General features: G+C 51.6%; 6 non-coding genes across 6 annotated transcripts; all 6 read right to left on the bottom strand.

The window, feature by feature from the left end:
* Positions 1 to 5,282: 5,282 nt before the first annotated feature.
* Positions 5,283 to 5,354, bottom strand: trnam-cau (transfer RNA methionine (anticodon CAU)). Its single transcript has one exon. It is a non-coding gene; the product is annotated as a tRNA-Met (tRNA).
* Positions 5,355 to 6,586: 1,232 nt separating this feature from the next.
* trnam-cau (transfer RNA methionine (anticodon CAU)) lies at positions 6,587 to 6,658 on the bottom strand. Its single transcript has one exon. It is a non-coding gene; the product is annotated as a tRNA-Met (tRNA).
* A 1,233-nt stretch (positions 6,659 to 7,891) lies between these two features.
* Positions 7,892 to 7,963, bottom strand: trnam-cau (transfer RNA methionine (anticodon CAU)). The gene has a single exon. It is a non-coding gene; the product is annotated as a tRNA-Met (tRNA).
* Positions 7,964 to 9,196: 1,233 nt separating this feature from the next.
* On the bottom strand, positions 9,197 to 9,268 carry trnam-cau (transfer RNA methionine (anticodon CAU)). The gene has a single exon. It is a non-coding gene; the product is annotated as a tRNA-Met (tRNA).
* Positions 9,269 to 10,500: 1,232 nt separating this feature from the next.
* trnam-cau (transfer RNA methionine (anticodon CAU)) lies at positions 10,501 to 10,572 on the bottom strand. Its single transcript has one exon. It is a non-coding gene; the product is annotated as a tRNA-Met (tRNA).
* A 1,232-nt stretch (positions 10,573 to 11,804) lies between these two features.
* On the bottom strand, positions 11,805 to 11,876 carry trnam-cau (transfer RNA methionine (anticodon CAU)). The gene has a single exon. It is a non-coding gene; the product is annotated as a tRNA-Met (tRNA).
* Positions 11,877 to 13,470: the final 1,594 nt, after the last annotated feature.

Genomic DNA, 13,470 nt, shown 5'->3' with positions numbered 1-13,470 from the left:
CTTGTCAAGGTTGGGATTAGTTGCAGTGCAAGTGTTGGCTGCAACCACATTAAAAGTTGCCTTTAGCAGAGGATGGTTTCGATCCATCGACCTCTAGGTTATGGGCCCAGCACACTTCCGCTGCGCCACTCTGCTGCTGGTGTTGGAACTGATGAATTGCACCTCCTTGTGCTTGGACATGGCTGGCTGCGGTTGCGTGTGATTGACAGCTGCTCTAGTGAGCGGATTGGGCCGCGGGGTCACGTGGTGGATGGGCGTGATTAACCACTGCTCCAGTCATCACCAGAGGCAGCCCCTCGAAATCGAGGAAGACTTGCTTCCACTCTAAATGTGAGTTCTCAGGTGGCTGTTCAGTCCAATACAGGAATTACAGTCTCTGTCACAGCTGGGGCAGACAGTGGTTAAAGGAAAGGGTGGGTGGGGAGTCTGGTTTGCCGCACGCTCCTTCCGCTGCCTGCGCTTGTTTTCTGCATGTTCTCGGCGGCGAGACTCGAGGTGCTCAGCGCCCTCCCGGATGCTCTTCCTCCACTTAGGGCGCTCTTTGGCAAGAGATTCCCAGGTGTCAGTGGGGATGTTGCACTTTATCAAGGAGGCTTTGAGGATGTCCTTGAAACGTTCCCTCTGCCCACCTGCGGCTCACTTGCCGTGTAGGATTCCTAGTAGAGCGCTTGTTTTGGGAGTCTTGTGTCGAGAATGCGGACAATGTGGCCCGCCCAATGGAGCTGGTCGAGTGTGGTCAGTGCTTCGATGCTGGGGATGTTGGCTTGATCGAGAGCACTGACGTTGAAGCGTCTATCCTCCCAGGGGATTTGCAGGATGTTGTGGTATTTCTCCAGTGATTTGAGGTGATTGCTGTATATGGTCCATGTCTCTGAGCCACCCAGGAGGCCGGATATCACTACAGCCCTGTATACCATGAGCTTGGTGCCAGATTTGAGGCCTGATCTTGGAACACTGTCTTCCTCCGGCGGCCGAAGGCCCAACAGCCTGTATCCTGCAATATTTACAGGACATCCTCTCTCGTCAACACTAACATTGTCCTTAACCAATACTGCCACCTCAACTGCTACCATTCATGTACACCCGATATCCAGCTATATTTACGGCCCACGCCTGCCCTTTGAGCCAGATCCCAGTTATTGCCACAGCATCATATTCCGATTTGCTTGCAGATCAGCAAAACTTATTTAGTAGAAGAAGAGGAAACAATAAGACTTTTAATATCAAGCTCATATTTTATGAGTGTGCTCTATCAGCCAAAGCTCCTCAAATTAATTGAAAGAGAATGATTTTAGAGATGCATCCTTGTCAAGGCTGGGATCAGTTGCAGTGCAAGTGTTGGCTGCAACCACATTAAAAGTTGCCTTTAGCAGAGGATGGTTTCGATCCATCGACCTCTGGGTTATGGGCCCAGCACGCTTCCGCTGCGCCACTCTGCTGCTGGTGTTGGAACTGATGAATTGCACCTCCTTGTGCTTGGACATGGCTGGCTGCGGTTGCGTGTGATTGACAGCTGCTCTAGTGAGCGGATTGGGCCGCGGGGTCACGTGGTGGATGGGCGTGATTAACCACTGCTCCAGTCATCACCAGAGGCAGCCCCTCGAAATCGAGGAAGACTTGCTTCCACTCTAAATGTGAGTTCTCAGGTGGCTGTTCAGTCCAATACAGGAATTACAGTCTCTGTCACAGCTGGGGCAGACAGTGGTTAAAGGAAAGGGTGGGTGGGGAGTCTGGTTTGCCGCACGCTCCTTCCGCTGCCTGCGCTTGTTTTCTGCATGTTCTCGGCGGCGAGACTCGAGGTGCTCAGCGCCCTCCCGGATGCTCTTCCTCCACTTAGGGCGCTCTTTGGCAAGAGATTCCCAGGTGTCGGTGGGGATGTTGCACTTTATCAAGGAGGCTTTGAGGATGTCCTTGAAACGTTCCCTCTGCCCACCTGCGGCTCACTTGCCGTGTAGGATTCCTAGTAGAGCGCTTGTTTTGGGAGTCTTGTGTCGAGAATGCGGACAATGTGGCCCGCCCAATGGAGCTGGTCGAGTGTGGTCAGTGCTTCGATGCTGGGGATGTTGGCTTGATCGAGAGCACTGACGTTGAAGCGTCTATCCTCCCAGGGGATTTGCAGGATGTTGTGGTATTTCTCCAGTGATTTGAGGTGATTGCTGTATATGGTCCATGTCTCTGAGCCACCCAGGAGGCCGGATATCACTACAGCCCTGTATACCATGAGCTTGGTGCCAGATTTGAAGGCCTGATCTTGGAACACTGTCTTCCTCCGGCGGCCGAAGGCCCAACAGCCTGTATCCTGCAATATTTACAGGACATCCTCTCTCGTCAACACTAACATTGTCCTTAACCAATACTGCCACCTCAACTGCTACCATTCATGTACACCCGATATCCAGCTATATTTACGGCCCACGCCTGCCCTTTGAGCCAGATCGCAGTTATTGCCACAGCATCATATTCCGATTTGCTTGCAGATCAGCAAAACTTATTTAGTAGAAGAAGAGGAAACAATAAGACTTTTAATATCAAGCTCATATTTTATGAGTGTGCTCTATCAGCCAAAGCTCCTCAAATTAATTGAAAGAGAATGATTTTAGAGATGCATCCTTGTCAAGGCTGGGATTAGTTGCAGTGCAAGTGTTGGCTGCAACCACATTAAAAGTTGCCTTTAGCAGAGGATGGTTTCGATCCATCGACCTCTGGGTTATGGGCCCAGCACGCTCCCGCTGCGCCACTCTGCTGCTGGTGTTGGAACTGATGAATTGCACCTCCTTGTGCTTGGACATGGCTGGCTGCGGTTGCGTGTGATTGACAGCTGCTCTAGTGAGCGGATTGGGCCGCGGGGTCACGTGGTGGATGGGAGTGATTAACCACTGCTCCAGTCATCACCAGAGGCAGCCCCTCGAAATCGAGGAAGACTTGCTTCCACTCGAAAAGTGAGTTCTCAGGTGGCTGTTCAGTCCAATACAGGAATTACAGTCTCTGTCACAGCTGGGGCAGACAGTGGTTAAAGGAAAGGGTGGGTGGGGAGTCTGGTTTGCCGCACGCTCCTTCCGCTGCCTGCGCTTGTTTTCTGCATGTTCTCGGCGGCGAGACTCGAGGTGCTCAGCGCCCTCCCGGATGCTCTTCCTCCACTTAGGGCACTCTTTGGCAAGAGATTCCCAGGTGTCGGTGGGGATGTTGCACTTTATCAAGGAGGCTTTGAGGATGTCCTTGAAACGTTCCCTCTGCCCACCTGCGGCTCACTTGCCGTCTAGGATTCCTAGTAGAGCGCTTGTTTTGGGAGTCTTGTGTCGAGAATGCGGACAATGTGGCCCGCCCAATGGAGCTGGTCGAGTGTGGTCAGTGCTTCGATGCTGGGGATGTTGGCTTGATCGAGAGCACTGACGTTGAAGCGTCTATCCTCCCAGGGGATTTGCAGGATGTTGTGGTATTTCTCCAGCGATTTGAGGTGATTGCTGTATATGGTCCATGTCTCTGAGCCACCCAGGAGGCCGGATATCACTACAGCCCTGTATACCATGAGCTTGGTGCCAGATTTGAAGGCCTGATCTTGGAACACTGTCTTCCTCCGGCGGCCGAAGGCCCAACAGCCTGTATCCTGCAATATTTACAGGACATCCTCTCTCGTCAACACTAACATTGTCCTTAACCAATACTGCCACCCCAACTGCTACCATTCATGTACACCCGATATCCAGCGATATTTACGGCCCACGCCTGCCCTTTGAGCCAGATCGCAGTTATTGCCACAGCATCATATTCCGATTTGCTTGCAGATCAGCAAAACTTATTTAGTAAAAGAAGAGGAAACAATAAGACTTTTAATATCAAGCTCATATTTTATGAGTGTGCTCTGTCAGCCAAAGCTCCTCAAATTAATTGAAAGAGAATGATTTTAGAGATGCATCCTTGTCAAGGTTGGGATTAGTTGCAGTGCAAGTGTTGGCTGCAACCACATTAAAAGTTGCCTTTAGCAGAGGATGGTTTCGATCCATCGACCTCTGGGTTATGGGCCCAGCACGCTTCCGCTGCGCCACTCTGCTGCTGGTGTTGGAACTGATGAATTGCACCTCCTTGTGCTTGGACATGGCTGGCTGCGGTTGCGTGTGATTGACAGCTGCTCTAGTGAGCGGATTGGGCCGCGGGGTCACGTGGTGGATGGGCGTGATTAACCACTGCTCCAGTCATCACCAGAGGCAGTCCCTCGAAATCGAGGAAGACTTGCTTCCACTCTAAATGTGAGTTCTCAGGTGGCTGTTCAGTCCAATACAGGAATTACAGTCTCTGTCACAGCTGGGGCAGACAGTGGTTAAAGGAAAGGGTGGGTGGGGAGTCTGGTTTGCCGCACGCTCCTTCCGCTGCCTGCGCTTGTTTTCTGCATGTTCTCGGCGGCGAGACTCGAGGTGCTCAGCGCCCTCCCGGATGCTCTTCCTCCACTTAGGGCGCTCTTTGGCAAGAGATTCCCAGGTGTCGGTGGGGATGTTGCACTTTATCAAGGAGGCTTTGAGGATGTCCTTGAAACGTTCCCTCTGCCCACCTGCGGCTCACTTGCCGTGTAGGATTCCTAGTAGAGCGCTTGTTTTGGGAGTCTTGTGTCGAGAATGCGGACAATGTGGCCCGCCCAATGGAGCTGGTCGAGTGTGGTCAGTGCTTCGATGCTGGGGATGTTGGCTTGATCGAGAGCACTGACGTTGAAGCGTCTATCCTCCCAGGGGATTTGCAGGATGTTGTGGTATTTCTCCAGTGATTTGAGGTGATTGCTGTATATGGTCCATGTCTCTGAGCCACCCAGGAGGCCGGATATCACTACAGCCCTGTATACCATGAGCTTGGTGCCAGATTTGAAGGCCTGATCTTGGAACACTGTCTTCCTCCGGCGGCCGAAGGCCCAACAGCCTGTATCCTGCAATATTTACAGGACATCCTCTCTCGTCAACACTAACATTGTCCTTAACCAATACTGCCACCTCAACTGCTACCATTCATGTACACCCGATATCCAGCTATATTTACGGCCCACGCCTGCCCTTTGAGCCAGATCCCAGTTATTGCCACAGCATCATATTCCGATTTGCTTGCAGATCAGCAAAACTTATTTAGTAAAAGAAGAGGAAACAATAAGACTTTTAATATCAAGCTCATATTTTATGAGTGTGCTCTATCAGCCAAAGCTCCTCAAATTAATTGAAAGAGAATGATTTTAGAGATGCATCCTTGTCAAGGCTGGGATTAGTTGCAGTGCAAGTGTTGGCTGCAACCACATTAAAAGTTGCCTTTAGCAGAGGATGGTTTCGATCCATCGACCTCTGGGTTATGGGCCCAGCACGCTTCCGCTGCGCCACTCTGCTGCTGGTGTTGGAAATAATGAATTGCACCTCCTTGTGCTGGGACATGGCTGGCTGCGGTTGCGTGTGATTGACAGCTGCTCTAGTGAGCGGATTGGGCCGCGGGGTCACGTGGTGGATGGGAGTGATTAACCACTGCTCCAGTCATCACCAGAGGCAGCCCCTCGAAATCGAGGAAGACTTGCTTCCACTCGAAAAGTGAGTTCTCAGGTGGCTGTTCAGTCCAATACAGGAATTACAGTCTCTGTCACAGCTGGGGCAGACAGTGGTTAAAGGAAAGGGTGGGTGGGGAGTCTGGTTTGCCGCACGCTCCTTCCGCTGCCTGCGCTTGTTTTCTGCATGTTCTCGGCGGCGAGACTCGAGGTGCTCAGCGCCCTCCCGGATGCTCTTCCTCCACTTAGGGCGCTCTTTGGCAAGAGATTCCCAGGTGTCGGTGGGGATGTTGCACTTTATCAAGGAGGCTTTGAGGATGTCCTTGAAACGTTCCCTCTGCCCACCTGCGGCTCACTTGCCGTCTAGGATTCCTAGTAGAGCGCTTGTTTTGGGAGTCTTGTGTCGAGAATGCGGACAATGTGGCCCGCCCAATGGAGCTGGTCGAGTGTGGTCAGTGCTTCGATGCTGGGGATGTTGGCTTGATCGAGAGCACTGACGTTGAAGCGTCTATCCTCCCAGGGGATTTGCAGGATGTTGTGGTATTTCTCCAGTGATTTCAGGTGATTGCTGTATATGGTCCATGTCTCTGAGCCACCCAGGAGGCCGGATATCACTACAGCCCTGTATACCATGAGCTTGGTGCCAGATTTGAGGCCTGATCTTGGAACACTGTCTTCCTCCGGCGGCCGAAGGCCCAACAGCCTGTATCCTGCAATATTTACAGGACATCCTCTCTCGTCAACACTAACATTGTCCTTAACCAATACTGCCACCTCAACTGCTACCATTCATGTACACCCGATATCCAGCTATATTTACGGCCCACGCCTGCCCTTTGAGCCAGATCCCAGTTATTGCCACAGCATCATATTCCGATTTGCTTGCAGATCAGCAAAACTTATTTAGTAGAAGAAGAGGAAACAATAAGACTTTTAATATCAAGCTCATATTTTATGAGTGTGCTCTATCAGCCAAAGCTCCTCAAATTAATTGAAAGAGAATGATTTTAGAGATGCATCCTTGTCAAGGCTGGGATTAGTTGCAGTGCAAGTGTTGGCTGCAACCACATTAAAAGTTGCCTTTAGCAGAGGATGGTTTCGATCCATCGACCTCTGGGTTATGGGCCCAGCACGCTTCCGCTGCGCCACTCTGCTGCTGGTGTTGGAACTGATGAATTGCACCTCCTTGTGCTTGGACATGGCTGGCTGCGGTTGCGTGTGATTGACAGCTGCTCTAGTGAGCGGATTGGGCCGCGGGGTCACGTGGTGGATGGGAGTGATTAACCACTGCTCCAGTCATCACCAGAGGCAGCCCCTCGAAATCGAGGAAGACTTGCTTCCACTCTAAATGTGAGTTCTCAGGTGGCTGTTCAGTCCAATACAGGAATTACAGTCTCTGTCACAGCTGGGGCAGACAGTGGTTAAAGGAAAGGGTGGGTGGGGAGTCTGGTTTGCCGCACGCTCCTTCCGCTGCCTGCGCTTGTTTTCTGCATGTTCTCGGCGGCGAGACTCGAGGTGCTCAGCGCCCTCCCGGATGCTCTTCCTCCACTTAGGGCGCTCTTTGGCAAGAGATTCCCAGGTGTCGGTGGGGATGTTGCACTTTATCAAGGAGGCTTTGAGGATGTCCTTGAAACGTTCCCTCTGCCCACCTGCGGCTCACTTGCCGTCTAGGATTCCTAGTAGAGCGCTTGTTTTGGGAGTCTTGTGTCGAGAATGCGGACAATGTGGCCCGCCCAATGGAGCTGGTCGAGTGTGGTCAGTGCTTCGATGCTGGGGATGTTGGCTTGATCGAGAGCACTGACGTTGAAGCGTCTATCCTCCCAGGGGATTTGCAGGATGTTGTGGTATTTCTCCAGCGATTTGAGGTGATTGCTGTATATGGTCCATTTCTCTGAGCCACCCAGGAGGCCAGATATCACTACAGCCCTGTATACCATGAGCTTGGTGCCAGATTTGAAGGCCTGATCTTGGAACACTGTCTTCCTCCGGCGGCCGAAGGCCCAACAGCCTGTATCCTGCAATATTTACAGGACATCCTCTCTCGTCAACACTAACATTGTCCTTAACCAATACTGCCACCCCAACTGCTACCATTCATGTACACCCGATATCCAGCGATATTTACGGCCCACGCCTGCCCTTTGAGCCAGATCGCAGTTATTGCCACAGCATCATATTCCGATTTGCTTGCAGATCAGCAAAACTTATTTAGTAAAAGAAGAGGAAACAATAAGACTTTTAATATCAAGCTCATATTTTATGAGTGTGCTCTGTCAGCCAAAGCTCCTCAAATTAATTGAAAGAGAATGATTTTAGAGATGCATCCTTGTCAAGGTTGGGATTAGTTGCAGTGCAAGTGTTGGCTGCAACCACATTAAAAGTTGCCTTTAGCAGAGGATGGTTTCGATCCATCGACCTCTGGGTTATGGGCCCAGCACGCTTCCGCTGCGCCACTCTGCTGCTGGTGTTGGAACTGATGAATTGCACCTCCTTGTGCTTGGACATGGCTGGCTGCGGTTGCGTGTGATTGACAGCTGCTCTAGTGAGCGGATTGGGCCGCGGGGTCACGTGGTGGATGGGCGTGATTAACCACTGCTCCAGTCATCACCAGAGGCAGTCCCTCGAAATCGAGGAAGACTTGCTTCCACTCTAAATGTGAGTTCTCAGGTGGCTGTTCAGTCCAATACAGGAATTACAGTCTCTGTCACAGCTGGGGCAGACAGTGGTTAAAGGAAAGGGTGGGTGGGGAGTCTGGTTTGCCGCACGCTCCTTCCGCTGCCTGCGCTTGTTTTCTGCATGTTCTCGGCGGCGAGACTCGAGGTGCTCAGCGCCCTCCCGGATGCTCTTCCTCCACTTAGGGCGCTCTTTGGCAAGAGATTCCCAGGTGTCGGTGGGGATGTTGCACTTTATCAAGGAGGCTTTGAGGATGTCCTTGAAACGTTCCCTCTGCCCACCTGCGGCTCACTTGCCGTGTAGGATTCCTAGTAGAGCGCTTGTTTTGGGAGTCTTGTGTCGAGAATGCGGACAATGTGGCCCGCCCAATGGAGCTGGTCGAGTGTGGTCAGTGCTTCGATGCTGGGGATGTTGGCTTGATCGAGAGCACTGACGTTGAAGCGTCTATCCTCCCAGGGGATTTGCAGGATGTTGTGGTATTTCTCCAGTGATTTGAGGTGATTGCTGTATATGGTCCATGTCTCTGAGCCACCCAGGAGGCCGGATATCACTACAGCCCTGTATACCATGAGCTTGGTGCCAGATTTGAAGGCCTGATCTTGGAACACTGTCTTCCTCCGGCGGCCGAAGGCCCAACAGCCTGTATCCTGCAATATTTACAGGACATCCTCTCTCGTCAACACTAACATTGTCCTTAACCAATACTGCCACCTCAACTGCTACCATTCATGTACACCCGATATCCAGCTATATTTACGGCCCACGCCTGCCCTTTGAGCCAGATCCCAGTTATTGCCACAGCATCATATTCCGATTTGCTTGCAGATCAGCAAAACTTATTTAGTAAAAGAAGAGGAAACAATAAGACTTTTAATATCAAGCTCATATTTTATGAGTGTGCTCTATCAGCCAAAGCTCCTCAAATTAATTGAAAGAGAATGATTTTAGAGATGCATCCTTGTCAAGGCTGGGATTAGTTGCAGTGCAAGTGTTGGCTGCAACCACATTAAAAGTTGCCTTTAGCAGAGGATGGTTTCGATCCATCGACCTCTGGGTTATGGGCCCAGCACGCTTCCGCTGCGCCACTCTGCTGCTGGTGTTGGAAATAATGAATTGCACCTCCTTGTGCTGGGACATGGCTGGCTGCGGTTGCGTGTGATTGACAGCTGCTCTAGTGAGCGGATTGGGCCGCGGGGTCACGTGGTGGATGGGAGTGATTAACCACTGCTCCAGTCATCACCAGAGGCAGCCCCTCGAAATCGAGGAAGACTTGCTTCCACTCGAAAAGTGAGTTCTCAGGTGGCTGTTCAGTCCAATACAGGAATTACAGTCTCTGTCACAGCTGGGGCAGACAGTGGTTAAAGGAAAGGGTGGGTGGGGAGTCTGGTTTGCCGCACGCTCCTTCCGCTGCCTGCGCTTGTTTTCTGCATGTTCTCGGCGGCGAGACTCGAGGTGCTCAGCGCCCTCCCGGATGCTCTTCCTCCACTTAGGGCGCTCTTTGGCAAGAGATTCCCAGGTGTCGGTGGGGATGTTGCACTTTATCAAGGAGGCTTTGAGGATGTCCTTGAAACGTTCCCTCTGCCCACCTGCGGCTCACTTGCCGTCTAGGATTCCTAGTAGAGCGCTTGTTTTGGGAGTCTTGTGTCGAGAATGCGGACAATGTGGCCCGCCCAATGGAGCTGGTCGAGTGTGGTCAGTGCTTCGATGCTGGGGATGTTGGCTTGATCGAGAGCACTGACGTTGAAGCGTCTATCCTCCCAGGGGATTTGCAGGATGTTGTGGTATTTCTCCAGTGATTTCAGGTGATTGCTGTATATGGTCCATGTCTCTGAGCCACCCAGGAGGCCGGATATCACTACAGCCCTGTATACCATGAGCTTGGTGCCAGATTTGAGGCCTGATCTTGGAACACTGTCTTCCTCCGGCGGCCGAAGGCCCAACAGCCTGTATCCTGCAATATTTACAGGACATCCTCTCTCGTCAACACTAACATTGTCCTTAACCAATACTGCCACCTCAACTGCTACCATTCATGTACACCCGATATCCAGCTATATTTACGGCCCACGCCTGCCCTTTGAGCCAGATCCCAGTTATTGCCACAGCATCATATTCCGATTTGCTTGCAGATCAGCAAAACTTATTTAGTAGAAGAAGAGGAAACAATAAGACTTTTAATATCAAGCTCATATTTTATGAGTGTGCTCTATCAGCCAAAGCTCCTCAAATTAATTGAAAGAGAATGATTTTAGAGATGCATCCTTGTCAAGGCTGGGATTAGTTGCAGTGCAAGTGTTGGCTGCAACCACATTAAAAGTTGCCTTTAGCAGAGGATGGTTTCGATCCATCGACCTCTGGGTTATGGGCCCAGCACGCTTCCGCTGCGCCACTCTGCTGCTGGTGTTGGAACGGATGAATTGCACCTCCTTGTGCTTGGACATGGCTGGCTGCGGTTGCGTGTGATTGACAGCTGCTCTAGTGAGCGGATTGGGCCGCGGGGTCACGTGGTGGATGGGAGTGATTAACCACTGCTCCAGTCATCACCAGAGGCAGCCCCTCGAAATCGAGGAAGACTTGCTTCCACTCTAAATGTGAGTTCTCAGGTGGCTGTTCAGTCCAATACAGGAATTACAGTCTCTGTCACAGCTGGGGCAGACAGTGGTTAAAGGAAAGGGTGGGTGGGGAGTCTGGTTTGCCGCACGCTCCTTCCGCTGCCTGCGCTTGTTTTCTGCATGTTCTCGGCGGCGAGACTCGAGGTGCTCAGCGCCCTCCCGGATGCTCTTCCTCCACTTAGGGCGCTCTTTGGCAAGAGATTCCCAGGTGTCGGTGGGGATGTTGCACTTTATCAAGGAGGCTTTGAGGATGTCCTTGAAACGTTCCCTCTGCCCACCTGCGGCTCACTTGCCGTCTAGGATTCCTAGTAGAGCGCTTGTTTTGGGAGTCTTGTGTCGAGAATGCGGACAATGTGGCCCGCCCAATGGAGCTGGTCGAGTGTGGTCAGTGCTTCGATGCTGGGGATGTTGGCTTGATCGAGAGCACTGACGTTGAAGCGTCTATCCTCCCAGGGGATTTGCAGGATGTTGTGGTATTTCTCCAGTGATTTCAGGTGATTGCTGTATATGGTCCATGTCTCTGAGCCACCCAGGAGGCCGGATATCACTACAGCCCTGTATACCATGAGCTTGGTGCCAGATTTGAGGCCTGATCTTGGAACACTGTCTTCCTCCGGCGGCCGAAGGCCCAACAGCCTGTATCCTGCAATATTTACAGGACATCCTCTCTCGTCAACACTAACATTGTCCTTAACCAATACTGCCACCTCAACTGCTACCATTCATGTACACCCGATATCCAGCTATATTTACGGCCCACGCCTGCCCTTTGAGCCAGATCCCAGTTATTGCCACAGCATCATATTCCGATTTGCTTGCAGATCAGCAAAACTTATTTAGTAGAAGAAGAGGAAACAATAAGACTTTTAATATCAAGCTCATATTTTATGAGTGTGCTCTATCAGCCAAAGCTCCTCAAATTAATTGAAAGAGAATGATTTTAGAGATGCATCCTTGTCAAGGCTGGGATCAGTTGCAGTGCAAGTGTTGGCTGCAACCACATTAAAAGTTGCCTTTAGCAGAGGATGGTTTCGATCCATCGACCTCTGGGTTATGGGCCCAGCACGCTTCCGCTGCGCCACTCTGCTGCTGGTGTTGGAACTGATGAATTGCACCTCCTTGTGCTTGGACATGGCTGGCTGCGGTTGCGTGTGATTGACAGCTGCTCTAGTGAGCGGATTGGGCCGCGGGGTCACGTGGTGGATGGGCGTGATTAACCACTGCTCCAGTCATCACCAGAGGCAGCCCCTCGAAATCGAGGAAGACTTGCTTCCACTCTAAATGTGAGTTCTCAGGTGGCTGTTCAGTCCAATACAGGAATTACAGTCTCTGTCACAGCTGGGGCAGACAGTGGTTAAAGGAAAGGGTGGGTGGGGAGTCTGGTTTGCCGCACGCTCCTTCCGCTGCCTGCGCTTGTTTTCTGCATGTTCTCGGCGGCGAGACTCGAGGTGCTCAGCGCCCTCCCGGATGCTCTTCCTCCACTTAGGGCGCTCTTTGGCAAGAGATTCCCAGGTGTCGGTGGGGATGTTGCACTTTATCAAGGAGGCTTTGAGGATGTCCTTGAAACGTTCCCTCTGCCCACCTGCGGCTCACTTGCCGTGTAGGATTCCTAGTAGAGCGCTTGTTTTGGGAGTCTTGTGTCGAGAATGCGGACAATGTGGCCCGCCCAATGGAGCTGGTCGAGTGTGGTCAGTGCTTCGATGCTGGGGATGTTGGCTTGATCGAGAGCACTGACGTTGAAGCGTCTATCCTCCCAGGGGATTTGCAGGATGTTGTGGTATTTCTCCAGTGATTTGAGGTGATTGCTGTATATGGTCCATGTCTCTGAGCCACCCAGGAGGCCGGATATCACTACAGCCCTGTATACCATGAGCTTGGTGCCAGATTTGAAGGCCTGATCTTGGAACACTGTCTTCCTCCGGCGGCCGAAGGCCCAACAGCCTGTATCCTGCAATATTTACAGGACATCCTCTCTCGTCAACACTAACATTGTCCTTAACCAATACTGCCACCTCAACTGCTACCATTCATGTACACCCGATATCCAGCTATATTTACGGCCCACGCCTGCCCTTTGAGCCAGATCCCAGTTATTGCCACAGCATCATATTCCGATTTGCTTGCAGATCAGCAAAACTTATTTAGTAGAAGAAGAGGAAACAATAAGACTTTTAATATCAAGCTCATATTTTATGAGTGTGCTCTATCAGCCAAAGCTCCTCAAATTAATTGAAAGAGAATGATTTTAGAGATGCATCCTTGTCAAGGCTGGGATTAGTTGCAGTGCAAGTGTTGGCTGCAACCACATTAAAAGTTGCCTTTAGCAGAGGATGGTTTCGATCCATCGACCTCTGGGTTATGGGCCCAGCACGCTCCCGCTGCGCCACTCTGCTGCTGGTGTTGGAACTGATGAATTGCACCTCCTTGTGCTTGGACATGGCTGGCTGCGGTTGCGTGTGATTGACAGCTGCTCTAGTGAGCGGATTGGGCCGCGGGGTCACGTGGTGGATGGCAGTGATTAACCACTGCTCCAGTCATCACCAGAGGCAGCCCCTCGAAATCGAGGAAGACTTGCTTCCACTCGAAAAGTGAGTTCTCAGGTGGCTGTTCAGTCCAATACAGGAATTACAGTCTCTGTCACAGCTGGGGCAGACAGTGGTTAAAGGAAAGGGTGGGTGGGGA

The sequence above is a fragment of the Pristiophorus japonicus genome, chromosome 7 (assembly GCF_044704955.1).
Source record: "Pristiophorus japonicus isolate sPriJap1 chromosome 7, sPriJap1.hap1, whole genome shotgun sequence".
NCBI classification, from domain to species: Eukaryota; Metazoa; Chordata; class Chondrichthyes; family Pristiophoridae; genus Pristiophorus; species Pristiophorus japonicus.
Note: the sequence above shows the minus strand (reverse complement) of the source record. Positions and strands in the feature narration are given on the sequence as shown.